The 14,154-nt window shown below is 46.0% G+C and overlaps 1 protein-coding gene across 1 annotated transcript in view; it reads left to right on the top strand.

Moving 5' to 3' along the window:
* LOC115471270 (putative hexokinase HKDC1) overlaps positions 1 to 14,154 on the top strand; it is a 220,313-nt gene that overhangs the window by 148,006 nt on the left and 58,153 nt on the right. The gene's annotated exons all lie outside the window — the stretch shown is intronic.

The raw sequence follows: 14,154 nt of genomic DNA, 5'->3' as shown, positions 1-14,154 counted from the left end.
GAAGACCTAAAACAGAGACAGAGTGGGACTGACAATATATTTGACCCTCCTTCAACCTGTGATCTGAAGCAGTGAGGTCACAAATAATATGGCAGGGACCAGAGAGCCAATCCTTCTTCTCATCCCTACTTTTATAAGAGAGAGTCAGGATCCCTTACTTTTTTATGTTTAAACAATTTTTATTGAGAGATATATCAACAATACAATAGCAGCACCAAAACTGTCTTTACAATACAGAACGAAGTAATCTCAATTACAAAACCCAATATTCTGCCTTTTCTCCCCCCCCCCCCCACCATGCAACATCACTGGAAATCATAACTTGTGTGTGAGGTCTCTAGTCGAGCAATATCCCCAGATCCCATATGGTATAGAAAAGTCTTATTGATCACACTGCATTGACCAGGGCCAAATGTCCCATACAATGCTTATAAAGCATTAAGAATAAGGCTTCTCCCTCTAGAACTCAGGATCTGCACGTAAGGGTTCCAAAGCAATACAAATCTCTGTCTGCATTTGGGGGATCCCCTCGTCTCCTAGGCCTTTCATGTTATCAAAAGATGAACCTGGTTCCTCCAGTGCTAGAAGGCCGGGGAATCAGGAGTCGTCCAATAGTGCAGAACAACTTTCCAAGCCACCAAACACAGTTTACGGCACAAAAGAATAGCATTTCTATTCAATGGTCTGTAAGTTCCTGGCTTATCTAGTAAAAATTGTTCTACTGACCCTCTGATATTATATTCCAACATTATAGACAGAAACCCCCTGACCCGCCCCAAAACTGCCTCAGCCCGGAACAGGCCCAAAAAGCATGAAAGAATGTATGGGGAGAGTGTCCACACTTACGAGCACCCAGATTCTCCGAGGTCGGTTATGTGAACTAATTGTGCTTTTGTCATGTAGGCCCTCAAGACCACCCTATACCCATATTCCCTTAGTCTTGCATTTGTTGTTAAAAAGGATACTCCCTGCAGTGTTGCAGTGACATCCCAATCCATTAAATTGGCCCCAGAATCTATTTCTCACCTATGTTTCAACCTCGTGAAATCTCTGTCTGGCTCCCCCTTAGTAAGAGCTCTATGCAACCCTGAAACTGTGAGACCCCGTTCAGACACCTCCTGAAAAAAGGTCCGAATGCTGGACCCCAAGTGATCCCCTACAAGGGTTCCATTCAAACTGCAAACATAATGCTTGACTTGCAAATATGTGTAGTGAGCGCCCCATGTGTCCCCCACCCAGTCCTGAAGTCTCTCAAATGCAAGTATGTTTTGTTAGGTAGTCCTATACCCCCCACCCTCTAAGACGGCTGAACAATCTCTGTATGTCACACAGGTCCTTCTGCAAAAGCCTCAAAGGTAAAGTCTGAAGGACATAAAGCCATCGGGGGAACTGCACCATCCGCAGGAGATTCACCCTGCCCACCAAAGAAATAGGGAGGCCTCTCCAGCCTTCCAATTGCCACCTAGTACTTTCCATTAGAGCCACGACATTGAGGCAATATAATGATGTCACCTCCATTGCCAAGCGAACACCCAAATATCGGAATGACCCCTCCGCCCAACGCAGTGGAAAATTCGGGCCCCAGTCATCCTGCAATTGTACCGATGATGACAAAGCCTCAGATTTCTCAAGATTGAGTTTAAACCCTGCATAATCTCCATATTCTTGGAAAGTTTCTAATAGCGCTACCAATGATTCCCGGGGATTTGTAATATGTACCAAAAGGTCATCGGCAAAGGCTGCCACCTTAAAACAATGGGACCCTATCTGTATACCCTGAATGTCCAGATTTCCCATTATATCTCTAACAAGGGGATCCAGCAATAGTACAAAAAGAAGGGGAGAGAGAGGACAACCCTGTTGCGTCTCTCAAAGCACGGGAAAAATTTGGGATACAAAATGGCCTGCAAATCCATAAGCTGCCAGTGAAGCAAACAAAAAGTCCCAGTGCACCCTATCAAACACTTTCTCAGCGTCAAAACTAATAAGCAATGTTTGAAAATCCTCTCTTTGTCTGTATTCTAAAGTGGCCAGTATAGTTCTCAAGTTCTTGGCCACCGACCGCCCCTTTACAAAGCCCACCTGTGCCTCGTGGATGAGTATAGGCAAAACCTGGCTTAGCCGATTTGCCATTATTTCAGCAAGTAACTTAGCCTCGTAATTCAGAAGGGAGATAGGGCAGTATGATTCCAGAACTGTCGGGTCTCTTCCCAGTTTAAGTAAAACAATTATTTGCGCCATATCCAGAGATGGGGGCATTGACTGTCCATCCACAATCTTATTAAAGAAGTTGGTTAGTGGGGGGACAACCTCCGTCGCCATAAGCTTATAAAATTCCGCCCGGAAGCCATCCACCCCAGGAGCTTTCAGCAAAGGACTATGACCAATGGCAAGCTCTACTTCCTGGCTAATGGAAGGCAATGACAAATTATTTCAATATAACTGTCCCAGCAAGCCCTCCTCTGGGGGCGGAGCATAAAGCCAGCAGTAATAATTGTGAAAGATATCACAAATAGCCTCATCTGAATGAGTTCTACTTCCTCCTTCCCCCAGCATTGTTATAATTTTTGAAAGACTTCCTTTAGGGCGTATTAGCCTAGCCAATAGCCTCCCTGCTTTATTGCCATGGTGGTGTAACATGTATCTATAGAACACCTGCGACTTAAGAGCCCTTTGATGAAGCAGGCTGTTCAAGGCCACTTGCAAGTGTAACACTTGTTGCCAACTTTCTGGTGTGTGCAAAGTCCCAAATCTCTGATGCGCCCTATGAAGTTGTGTGTTTAACCTCAAAATCTCCCTATCCCGAGCCGTTTTAATGTAGTGGGAATAACTTATAATTTCTCCTCGCAGGACAGCTTTTGCTGCCTCCCAGTATAGAACTGGGTCTGTCTCATGTATTTCATTACTAATTTTATATGACTTCCAACACTTTAAAAGACGTTCTTGAAAGATAGGATCTTTATACAACTCTAGAGGGAATGTCCACCTAGTCAATCGGGGAGCTTTCAACCCCAAGGACCAATCCATCCATACCGAGGCTTGATCTGAGATGACATATGGGCCTATATCTGCTTTCCCCACCCTACTGAACTCCTTTTTTGAAAGTAATAGGTAATCTATTCGATCTTGAGTAGAGTGTGCCCTTGACAAATGTGTATAATCCCTATCCGAAGGGTGCAGCTTTCTCCAAACATCAACAAGATCTAACACGCAGCTAAGTTGAAGTAAGCCTCTATTAGCGTAATAAGACTGTACCTCCCCTGGTAGGGATTTATCTATCTCTGGGTCCCACACCACATTAAAGTATCTCCCCACCAATAATGTATTATGCTTATAAGGCAATAGGAGACCCATCAATTTTTGATAAAAAATTTTTTATCATATTGGTTTGGAGCACATAGATTGCAAACAAGGAAGACTTGGTGATTAATAGTCATTTCTGCCAAAACATAACGGCCCTCCGGGTCTACGGCCAAAGACTGCACTTTCTCTGTCAAACCCTTCCAAACCAAGACAGCAACCCCCCCTCTCTTCCCCTTAGCCGCTGCTGCTACACATTCCCCTACCCACCAAGTCTTCAATTTAGCATGCTCCACATCACTCAGATGAGTTTCCTGCAACAAAGCAATGTCAATCTTATTTCTTTGCAAGTGTTGTAAACTTTTTGACCTCTTTATAGGCGAGACAATCCCCCGAACATTCCAAGTCACCACATTCACCATAGCTCTATTAAAGACAGAGGTTTCACCTGCACCCAACCCCAATTATAAATCTAGGGGCGCCATCCCAGCCAGCGCCCCCCCCCCCCCGAATAATACCTGATATGTATTATCGTTCCCTGTATCAGCCTGCATCCTTTCCTTCCTCATCCTCCACAACATCCAATCCTCACACACAAGAACAAATTTACCCAAACCTTGAAACCTTGACCCCCCAAGTACCCCCCCACCCTCTCCCCTCCCTTCCCTAACCTCTCCTTCCTCGTTTCCCCAAAGGAACAACCACTTTTTAACACCCCCCCCCCCCATTCCCACTTAGCAAGCATCACCTGTTGTAACATGCTTCAGACCCTGTATATATATCCTATATAAAAGAGAGCGAGAGGGGAGAGAAAATTGTTTTTTGAGTTTCTGTTTTTCTTCCTTAGCCTTTGTCAAACAATCAAAACTGTATATCTGTACCACTTAGAAACTAAAGTATTGAATAGGCAATAAAGCCTGGTTTAGCCAAAAATTATAGGTCTTATACTTCCTTAAGGCTCCTCTTCAGTCCCTTAACCACAGTTCATAAAGTGTTGAACCCCTGCTCCAACAGCGCCATAGCGTGCGAGCGCTATCATAGGTGTTATAAACGTTATATCCCAACATGAAAAATCCAGAGCACTTCACTACTGCTCCTATTTGTGGTAAGCATTCAAAAGAAAATCCAAACTTGATTTGTAGGAAAACACAGTCAATCTACATATCAGGTGTTGCGTCGCCCATCAGCGATTTCACATTCTTGCCCACCACTCCTGCTCTTTCTCCCAGTTTCGATAAAAACTCTCGGGCCTCCTCCACGGTTGCATAGATCTGTGAGACTCCATCATAAGTGATCCGAAGGGTGGCTGGATATGCCAAAGCAAACTTTATTTTTAAGTCAAAAAGTTTAGAGCGTATGGGGACAAAAATCCTGCGTTGTGCAGCCACACCTGCTGAATAGTCTTTGAAACAAAGAACCTTTTGGTTTCCATAAATGAGAGATTTGCCCGAATGCATTGATTGTAAAATCGCCTACTTATGCTTGAAATTCAATACTCGAAATATCACCACCCTGGGTTTTGGTCTTCCACCCTGCTTGGGCCACAGCCGATGTGCGCACTCCATGCGCAGCGGGTCTCCTTGTTCTGGAAGTTGTAGTTCCTTGGTGAGCCATTGCTCCAAAAAGGCACCCAAGTCCTTATCCAATACTGTTTCTGGGAATCCAACTAAGCGCAAATTATTTCGGCATGACCTATTTTCCAGGTCTTCCACTTTAGCTTCTAATGCAGATATCTTTTTATGTACCAAGTCTTGTACCTCCTCTACCTTAGTAATTCAGTCTTCCACCTCACTTGTGTGTTGTTGAAATGTCCCACATTCCTTGGACAATTCCATTAGCTGAGCCTCTAGACGCTCCAATTTAGAATCAAGTGGGGTGAAGCGGCACTCTAGCAGTTCTTCCATTATCGTTATCATCTCAGTTGTAATTTCGGCAATCCACGTTGAGGAAACCATGGCCCCAAATGGGCTCGGAGGCGCCGCTATCTTGCCTTCCACTTGTCTGCCTCAGGACTTTTCCTTGTGTGCTGCCTTTGCCGCCATCTCCCCTGCGTCTGCTTCTCAGAGGAATTATTTCTACTCTCTGCCTCACCAAGCTAGAGCAAGTCCTGCGGGGTCCGAATTGCGTTTAAAAAACAAGAGAATTTAATCGAGGGACCGGAGAGACTCCCTTTAGCTTCTTCTCTCCAGCACGGCGTCACGTGGTCCCCCCTTACTTTTAAATAAAAGAAAAAACTGTTCTGCTTCTTCCCCTCTCCCACCAGATATCTTCACTGTCACCTCCTCCTCCTCCTCTTCCCTGTTCCTTTCAAATCAAGGGACAGCTGCTGAGCTCAGTCTTAGCCTGACAGCAGCAGTAACAGCAGACAAAGAGAGTGGGAGCTGACTTTTGAGTTGGGTGTGTAAAGGCCAAAAATTGTAATTTTGTTTCGTTTCCTACTTTTACTGGAATTTTCATTTTATTTCGGCTTTCTCCATATTTTTTCTTTCTTTGGCCAGTGTCATCAATAGCATGCGCTATTACTCAAATAAAGCACACTATTGCTTATATGGGGCTAAATTCTATATATGGTGCCGACCTGCTTAACTGGTATTCTATAAGCTAATAAGTTATATTAATTATAGATAGATAGAGAGAGAGAGAGAGAGAGATGGATATATACAAATATTATGGCTCCATTTCGATTAAACTTTTTAATCGCATGGTCCAGGAAAGGAGTGAGAGATGCTGGACTGACCATGCAGGTGGGCAGTCGGGAGGGCAGTTAAAATTTTTAATCATGATTAATAATTAGCACATTAATTGTGATTAACGTCCAGTACTATATTATATATATTTTTATTATATATTAAGTTATATTCTATATGTTATACTAGTAAGGAAGGCCCGTTTCTGGCACAAATGAAACTGGCGCTAGCAAGGTTTCCCTGGGAGTGTGTTTGCTTGAGAGAGTTTGTGTGAGAGTGACTGTGTGAGAGAGAGAGTGAATGTGCGAGTGTGTGTGTGAGACAGAGTAAGTGTGTGTGTGTGTGTGTGTGTGATAGAGTGTGTATTTGTGTGTGTGTTGGCGTTTGTGTGAAAGAGACACTGTGTGTGTGTGTGTGTGTGTGTGTGTGTGTGTGTGTGTGTGTGTGTGTATGTGAAAGAGAGTGTGCAAGGCTAGTGTAAAAATGGAGAGACAGTTGTAAAATATGGCATAGCACAACACAACCATTTGAGCCACTTGTTTCCCTTTTTTCCTTTGCCCTCCCCTTCATACTGAATGATTTTTTCCTCCCCTTCCATCCCCTCCGGGACTAAACAGTCCTCCGCTCCCCGACATTGGCCCCGCCCATCCCCCGTACGTGCACGTCGGCCCCCCCCTCCCAAATCGGTAACCCCCCTCTACTACTTCCGCTCCTCTTACCGGGGTCCCAGCCGCAGAAGTGAAGGGCAAGGTAGGTCGGAGTTTCTGTTGCCTTCCGTTCTATTCGCTATGAGCTCTGTGCCCTGACTCTCTGGTCCCGCCCTCATTTCCTGTTTTTGGAGGGCGGGACCAGAGAGTCAGTGCAGCAGAGAACTGAGAGCGAAGAGAAGGGAAGGCAGCAGAATGTGCGAGCTACCTTGCCCCTCAGTTCTGCCACTGGGACCCCGGTAAGAGGAAGGGAGGGTAGCAGATGGGGGTTACCAATTTTGGAGGGTGGCGAACGTGCACGTAGGGGGATGGGCGGGGCCTATGTCGGGGAGGGGAGGGCCGTTGTGCGGGTGGAGGCATGTGTGAGAGACAGATGGGAGTGGTTTGGCGATTTTGGAGGGGGGGTGATGTGCAGGGGCATCTGTGAGACTGAGAGAGGGGGGATTTTGGAGGGGGGGGCGACGCGTAGGTAGGGTCGATGTTGCTTGGTTTAGGGTGTATGGGAATGACGGCTGCATTGGGGAGTGGAAAGAGAGATCAAGCAATGGGCTTCCTAGCTTAGTGTAGTTGTGGTCATTATGTCCCGCCCTCGACGTCATAACGTTTTGACGTGAGGGCGGGGCAGAGATAGATGGTTAGTAAAAGTGGTTACAGAGCTTCGAACTTACGAACCCTGAAGCCACAAAGTCAGCCTTAGAACGTTGAGGTTGCTTTTTATGTGCAGATGGGGCGTGGCTGAGGGCAGGTCTATGAGTGAGGGTGAGTGGTCCTCATAGCCTAGCCTACGAAGAGTACAGGAGTTCAGTGCTTCTCTGTGCTTCACTGCCACGGAGTGAGCTTCAGAACGTTTGAGGGGGGATTTATTTATATAGATTCTAATGTTTGACACAGTTTATAGAATAAATACTTAAGCAGAGAGGTTGTGGATAAATTTAGGCACCAACGTTTACACCAATGAAAACACGGTACAAATTCCCTTGCCTAAATTTACATGTGGAACATCCATATTTTGTAATTATGCACCTTACTCAAAACCATGCCCCCGTTCAGTCCTCCCATTTCCATGTCCCCTCTTTTGGACCACATGTAAATTTTAGACACGGATCCTGCGCCTAACTTTACATGCATTAGTCCCAATTAAATATAATTAGTGCCAATTACTTGTTAATAAGCTAATTATTGGCACTAATTAACTTACCTTCTATTAAATTGCATACACAAATCAGGGCTGCACCTAAATTTCCACATGCAATTTTTGGTGACTTTTATAGAATCAAGAGGATAATGCACACTATTAGTCAAACAAAAGTGTGCACTATTGATGACATACTGGAAAAAAACATTTTCAAGGGATTTTTCCTGTCATTTTGTACTAAACCAGCAGGGCTGTCAAGAGACTGAGCCAGCCCCAGGGCAGGGCGCCGCTCCTAGGCCTCCTCCCAGGACCGCCACTGCCTGCCCTCCTAGGACTGCTGCTGCCAGCCCCCCCCCCCCCCCCCCCCCCAGATCTGCAGGAGACATTTTCTTTGGGTAAAAAAAGCATAAGGTTATTGGGATGGGGCCACTTTTTTAGTAATGTCCCTGTAAATGTGTGCTGCATTATTTGGGTGCTATGTATACATTTGTGAATCATGTCTATGACAGAACAGTGGGTTTTTAAGCCTGTGATAATTGATATTTTCCTGCAATGTATTTCTCTAGTTTGGCCAGCAGGTGGTGCATGTTATATTTGAAGCTATCGCAGAACAATGAATGATTCCTCTAGTTTCAGCACAAAGAGGAAGTGCCTGCAGTGATGTGGCCATCTATTTTCAAATGTTGTTGTTCTGGGCTCTGATTGGCCTGGGGTTTGAAATTACCCAGGAGTTACTACTACTACTACTACTTAACATTTCTAGAGCGCTACTAGGGTTACGCAGCGCTGTACAATTTAACAAAGAAGGACAGACCCTGCTCAAAAGAGCTTACAATCTAAAGGATGAAATGTCAAGTTGGGGCAGTCTAGATTTCCTGCATAGAGGTATAGTGGTTAGGTGCCGAAAGCAACATTGAAGAGGTGGGCTTTGAGTAAGGATTTGAAGATTGGCAGGGAGGGGCCTGGCGTATGGGCTCAGGGAGTTTATTCCAAGCATGGGGTGAGGCGAGGCAGAAAGGGCGGAGCCTGGAGTTGGCGGTGGTGCCTGCAGTGATGTGGCCATCTATTTTCAAATGTTGTTGTTCTGGGCTCTGATTGGCCTGGGGTTTGAAATTACCCAGGAGTTACTGGTTTTGCCTCCAGTTTCAGCCAGGGAGAAGAGAGAAAGAGAGATCTCTTTGCTGAAGCACTGTAAACAGTTGTATTTGATAATTTGTGAGCAGCTATATGTCCTGATCTCCCCAGGTACTATTTAGATAGTAAACACATGTTTAGCTAGTTTTATAATGGATACATATTTCAGTTACTTGTTACTGCTTGCTGATTGCACCTTTTCAATTCATTGTTCTAATTTTTTGCATGACAATAAACAATTCAGTTTATTGCCTCTGCTTGTCTGGACTGATTAAGAATCCTGGTGGTTTGTGTGTTGGGTCTGTGAGTGCTTTCTAGGAACTGTGGGAGCAATGGGAGTGTTGCCCTAGTAACCTAGAGATCAATGTGAATAATTTCAGAGCGGGAGACTCACCCAGAGGCAAAGTGAGACCCAGTCGGTGGGGTGGAGGATGCTAGTGTAGAGCACAAGCAGCAGGTGCAGGCGGGCCTGAGCTGTGCTGGGAATAGACCCTCTAGATGGCTGCAGGGTAGCCCCAGGTGGGTGGCTAGGCGTTTTGTTACATGTCCAACTGGAAAAATTTCTTGAAATGAAAACTCAGAGTGTGACTGGAGGGAATGGTGTAGTCAGTGCTTTTTTTGTGCCGGTACGCAACGGTACGGCGTACCGGCACCTTTTTTTTTTGCTCCCCCCCCGCCCCTTGACGGACGCAGTGCCAGCCCCCATTTCCAGCCGCTGCTGCTTCTCCTGTTGAGCAGCAGCGGCCGCTACACAAAGAAAAAGATTTAAAAAAAACTTCAAACCTGGCTGAAACGCGGCACCCCGGCACTGTAGACAGCCATTAGGCATTGGCTGTTGCCCCGCAGCCGCTCCTCCTCTTGCCTCTACGTCACTGCGCTCCTCCTGGGTCTTCCTCCAGGGGCAGTGACGTAGAGGCAAGAGGAGGAGCGGCTGCGGGGCAACAGCCAATGCCTAATGGCTGTCTACAGTGCCGGGTGCCGCGTTTCAGCCAGGTTTGAAATTTTTTTTTTAAATCTTCTTTTTCTTTGTGTAGCGGCCGCTGCTGCTCAACAGGAGAAGCAGCAGCGGCCGGAAATAGGGGCTGGTGCCGCGTGCGTCACGACTTCGCGCCGTTCGCGGGGAAACTTGGCAGGGAGAGGAAAACCAACAGAGGGAAGGATTGGGGAGAGAGAAAAAGAAGGAATCCAACAGAGGGAAGGATTGGGGAGAGAGAGAAAGAGGGAAACCAACAGAGGGAAGGATTGGGGAGAGAGAAAAAGAGGGAAACCAACAGAGGGAAGGATTGGGGAGAGAGAGGGAAAACAGATGGAAGGATTGGGGAGAGAGGGGAAAACAGATGGAAGGATGGGGAGAGAGAGGGAAAAACACAGATGGAAGGATTGGGGAGAGAGGGAAAAACAGATGGAAGGATGGGGAAAGAGAGGGAGGATTGGGGAGAGAGAGGGGAAACAGATGGAAGGATGGGGAGAGAGAGGGAAAACAGATGGAAGGATTGGGGAGAGAGGGGAAAAAACGGAAGGATTGGGGAGAGAGGGGAAAACAGATGGAAGGATGGGGAGAGAGAGGGAAAAACACAGATGGAAGGATTGGGGAGAGAGGGAAAAACAGATGGAAGGATGGGGAAAGAGAGAGGGAAAACAGATGGAAGGATGGGGAAAGAGAGGGGGAAAACAGATGGAAGGATGGGGAGAGAGGGGGAAAAACAGATGGAAGGATGGGGAGAGAGAGAGGGAAAACGGAAAGATGGGGAGAGAAAGAGGGAAGACGCTGGATGGAAGAATGCAGAAAGAAATAGGGGAGAGAAAGCAGAGCTGCTGGATGGAAAAGGGGAATAGAGAAAGACTGGAGAATAAGAGGAAGGGCATGGGGAGAACAAGGGTGAGGAAAAGATGAAAAGCCACAGGTAGATGAAGGAAATTAAAGAATGGATAGTAAGAATGAATTAAATCTGGACAGAGAGAGCCTGAAAAATATTGAAGAAAGCAAAGAAAAAGGAGACAAAAATGACAAATGGCACAGAAGAGTTAAGCGAAAACAAAGGAAAGCAGAATCACAGACTGGGACCAATATGGAAAGAAAAACAGTCACCAGACAACAAAGGTAGAAAAAAAATCATTTTATTTTCATTTTAGTGTTTGTAATATGTCCAATTTGAGAATTTACATTGGCTGTCTTATTTTGCACTGGGTATACTGGAGCTGTAAGAGCTTACATTGATTATTTATAATGAAAAAAATCACGATATTTTTTTTCTCCTATAGTACTGTAATATTTTAAATGATGTCTGTTTATATGCGCCATGGCTGGTGTAGGGGGTGTGGTTAATGTGGGTGTGGCTATCATAGGGGTGGAGCCATATGTGGTGACCCCGCCCATAATGAGTACCGGCACCTTTTTTTCTACAAAAAAAGCACTGGGTGTAGTTAGATGGGTAGCATATGTTTATATGAGGGCATGGGCCCCTTCGGATTTCCCTTTGTTTTGTATATTGTTTTTTCTTATTCCCCATAATGTGGGCTCTAATATTGTAAACAGTATTTCTGTTGTGAATAGTGCTTTTTGTGAAGCTGGACATAATGTATTTCTGTAGTTTCTGTACTTGAGATGCAAAATCATTTAGTAATGCAATAACAATAAATAAATACATGGATCTGACCTTAAAAAGTCAAAGATTTCATAGATCTCCCTGTCAAGGTAAATAAACAGAACAATTTTTGAAAATCAGCCATGTCTGCTGTCTTCGCTTTGGATCTGAAGTAAACAAAATGTGGCAGTGGGGTTAACTGAATCCTGGTAAACATCAATACCCTTCCTAGAACTTGTATACCATGGTGCTTTTCAGAGACAGCACTTTGTAAATTGGTCAATACAGTACAGTTCATAAATTCAACACATATAAACATGTCCTGAAAAGTTCCTTAAACATGTCTTTTAAAAAAAAAAACAGATACCTATTTAGGAAAAGATAAACTGGAACATGAAACGCTTGTAAGCTGCTTAGTGTTAGGTGGGGTGCAAGTTTTTTAAAATAAGTAAATAAACTGTTACTTGACTCAAAGATGAAGTGGCCATTTGTTTTCCATTCAAAAAGACAGCCTTTTACCCACTGCAGTAAAAGCGGGCCTCAGCACATGTCAAAAACCACGCACTAACACGCAGGGCCGGTCTTAGCAAGTGCGGGGCCCTATGCAGACCAATTTGATGGGGCCCCACCCTAGCCCAGCCCCCACCCTAACTCCGCCCCCCCAACCCTAGCTCCAGAGCCGGCCACCCCTCCCTCCGAGCTCCAAGGCCCCCAGCTCCAGGGCTTGTCGATCCTGCACAGTCAATGCCAACTGAAAACCATGTCTTTTTCACAAACACAGATACACCCTAATCCACTATAGAATAAGTAGTAATATTTAAACTTTCTATTTAGACAAAAATTAAACTGAACCCCCAAGATGCCAGACTCTGCATACAATGCAACACCACAGAAACAGAAAATGTCCCCTAGTACTGTGCAAAATATAAAGACAACAGATGTAAATTTGAAAAAAAAACTAACAAATACTAATCACCACTTTACAAATTAACAAATAGAAACAAAACAAATATAGAAAATAAAATAATACCATTTTATTGGACTAATACATTTAGCTTTCAGAGGCCAAAACCTCCGTCCTCAGGCCAATACAGTATAGAGCTGTTATAGTATCCTATCCTGACCTGAGGAAGGGGGCTTTGTTCTCCGAAAGTTTGTCAAAATGTATTAAAATTAGTCCAATAAAAAGATTACCTTATTGTTTACATGTTCTATTATAAACATTTATTAACACAGCTACAATACTATATCCTAAAGCAAAAAAATAAAAATATATATTTTATTTACAGTTTGTCATCTCTGGTTTCTGCTTTCCTCATCTTCTTTTCACTGTCTTCCTTCCATCCAGCATCTGTCTTCGCGCTCTCTCTCTGCCATCAAGTGTCTGCCCTCTCTGCTGTCCCCTCCATCCAATGTCTGCCCTCTCTCCCTGCCCCTTCCGTGCACATCTGCCCTCTATCTCTGCCCCTTCCATTCACTGTCTGCCCTTTCTATCCCTTCCATCCACTGTCTGCCCTTTCTCTCTGCCCCTTCAATCCACCATTTGCCCTCCCTCTCCTATCCATCCGGGTCTGCCCTCCCTCTCGCTCCCCCTTCCATCCAGGATCTGCCCCACTATCCCACCAGTCCCCCGTTTCAGCCCCAGCCCTTTTCTCCCACCAGTCCCAAGCTTCAGCCCCAGCCACTTCTCCCTATCTCCTTTTCAGCCCCCAGTACCCACAGTTTCAGCCCCTGCCCCTTTTCAGCCTCCAGTCCCAGTACTAGCCCCCTTATCCCACATACCCTCCTTTTCAGCCCCCTTCATCCACATGCCTTGTGTTAGAGCCCCGCTTTTCAGCCTCAGAACCATTCTCCCACCTGATCCACGCATGCCCCATTTTCCCACCAGCCCCAAGCATGGCCCCCATTTCCCATATGGCCCCTTCTCAAACCCCAGTTCCAGCCCCCTTCTCCTATCTGAGAACCCCCATCCCACACCCTTCTCCCATCTGAGTCCCCCTTACCTCCTCCCCCCAACTGAGAACCCCCATCCCACACCCTTCTCCTATCTGAGTCCCCCTTACCCCCTCCCCCCAACTGAGAACCCCCATCCCACACCCTTCTCCCATCTGAGTCCCCCCCCAACCCGACCCGACCCACTTACCAACTCTGTTCTCCTCCTGCTGCACCCACTAACTTTTTTTAAAAAATTGAGAAGCGCTGAGTAGCAGGCAGCGCCTCGCGTCTGCCCTGCTAGTAAAAATCTCCTGCACGTCGTCGGGCCGGCCTTCCCGCATTAAGTCCCACCCTCCTCTGAGGTAATAGGCTCTTCCCGCATTAAGTCCCGCCCTCCTCCGAGGTAATAGGCTCTTCAGTCCCGCCCTCCTCTGAGGTAATAGGCTATTACCTCAGAGGAGGGCGGGACTTAATGCGGGAAGAGCCTATTACCTCGGAGGAGGGCGGGACTTAATGCGGGAAGGCCGGCCCGACAATGTGCAGATTTTTACTAGCAGGGCAGACGCGAGGCACTGCCTGCTACTCGACCGCTTCTCAATTTTTTAACAGGACAGCGATCAATCGTCGGGGGGAGGGGGGAGCGGCGGGCAGGGCGACCCCAGGCGCGCCGC

The sequence above is a fragment of the Microcaecilia unicolor genome, chromosome 5, assembly GCF_901765095.1.
Source record: "Microcaecilia unicolor chromosome 5, aMicUni1.1, whole genome shotgun sequence".
Taxonomy (NCBI): Eukaryota; Metazoa; Chordata; class Amphibia; order Gymnophiona; family Siphonopidae; genus Microcaecilia; species Microcaecilia unicolor.
This window is presented reverse-complemented; position numbering and strand designations above follow the sequence as displayed.